The sequence below is a fragment of the Otolemur garnettii genome, unplaced genomic scaffold (assembly GCF_000181295.1).
Source record: "Otolemur garnettii isolate 467f Iridium unplaced genomic scaffold, OtoGar3 scaffold00101, whole genome shotgun sequence".
In the NCBI taxonomy this organism is placed as follows: Eukaryota; Metazoa; Chordata; class Mammalia; order Primates; family Galagidae; genus Otolemur; species Otolemur garnettii.
In genome coordinates this window covers 7,210,273-7,212,261 of record NW_003852496.1, presented here as the reverse complement: position 1 = coordinate 7,212,261, position 1,989 = coordinate 7,210,273, and positions in this window count along the sequence as shown.

Genomic DNA, 1,989 nt, shown 5'->3' with positions numbered 1-1,989 from the left:
TCTACCCAGGGGGACAGCTTGAGGCTCTGTCTCAAAAAAAAAAAAAGAGAGAGAAAAAAGAAAGGAAGGATGGAAGGGAGAGAGGGAGGGAGGAAAAAGGAAAGGAAGAAAGGAAGAAAGAAAGAAAGAAAGGAAAGGTAGGTTGGTTTAATTGTTTTCAAAATTTCAGAAGAAACAAAGGATTAGGCTAAAGAAAATGTTTTAACATACAGGTATAATAGTCATCCCTCATCTGTACATCTTTATACTAAGGCAACTGTAAAATATAATCTTTACTAATTTTTTTTTTTAATGAAAGAAGGGATCTTACAAACGCAAAAGTGCCCAGGCTCAGGAATTTCACGTCCCAGTCCTGGGGCAGCTGACACTGAGGATCATGTACAGAGAAGGAGCTAACAATTCAGATTCACAACAGAGGATGTGAGGTGGAGAGGGCGGTCAGTGGGAAAGCACTAACACAGGCTAACAGCTACGGTAGTGTGTGCAGGAAACGCAGACTGTGACAAAGGCTTGGTCTGAGCCCCATGTACGAGGGAAAAAAACAAAGTGGAAACCATTAGAAATGATAAGAGATTTAGAAAGCACATCGTCTAAGAGACACATGAGAAAAAGAGGCATTCAACAGGATCGGAGAACATGGTAACTTTCTTCAGTAGCCCAAGGATGGAAATCAGCAGACATTCTGGGTAGCGGGAGTAGTAACAGACATGCAGATTTCCACTCAATAATTAAATATTTCCAATGCTTAAAACTGTTTACCAACAGCGTAGTGAAGTAATACAGTCTCATCTCTTACAGCCAAGCAGAGGACACAAGCCAAATATCAGAATATTGCCAAGGGCACCCGGCATTAGAGGGAAGATTGAACAGGAGGATAATACAGGCTCATTCATTCCTGTAATTCTAAAATAGTGTCTGCACAGAAGTCTGCGAAGCAAAACAGTCCTGCTGCAGGCAGGGCTTCCCAGAAGGCCAGAGAACCTGTGCAGGAGGGTTGTTAGGGTCTGCGCGGGGTTAACCCCCTAGGAGAAGGGGAAGCTGGGCTGTGATGCAGGGCAGCAGGGGCTCAGCTTACACCACAGCTGTGATGCTGCAGCGTCAGGACAAGGGTGCTGGCTGGGCCATTACACCCCTTCATGGCCCAGCTGCTAAGCTCAGGCTGCACCTAGGCCGGGGCTGACCTCAGGAGCCTGGAGCTGCCCCAGCAGCAAGCTGCCCCTGGCTCCAGTGGGAGGAGGGTCTGGGTGGTACAGAATGGCATCCACAAAAAAGGCTTCCATAAAATGCTTGTGCCATGATTGTTTCTACAGGATGACACACATCATGTCAACACCCCATCTGGCACTTCACAAAATCCTGTCATAAGCTATTCAGCAACTCACTGGCCTCCTGAGCAAACACCACAACCCATCAACGTTAGGCCATTTACTAAGTCAGTCGAATGAAAAGAAAAACCTACTTTGACTCTTCTGACAGAGACGTCCCACCAGGACACCATGGCTGTGTAATAGGGAAGTTCAGCAGTGGTCAAGGTTCACCAACAACATTCAAATTAGATGTAAAACTACGTTTTTAAAACCTCTTCCCTGCCCTTCACCGCGTGAGCAATTAATTTGTTCAGCCATACAAAATACGTGCCAAAGTACACGTGCATGTATTCTCCATTGATTATCTTCTCATTGATAAACCTGACCCGGGCGATTTCCTCATGCTGTATTACTACGAGGACATTAATTGACTTTATACAAATTATCTGAGGCACACATCTATGAAATGTGAGTTATCGGATAATGAGACGTCCATAAATCTCAACTGAAATTCCAATTTAATACCATGAAAAATAACCACATTGGCTTGGCACCTGTGGCTCAAATGACTAAGGCGCCAGCCACATACACCTAAGGTGGTGGGTTTGAATCCAGCCCAGGGCCCGCCAAAACAACAACAATGGCTGCAACCAAAAAATAGCTGGGCGTTGTGGCAGGCACC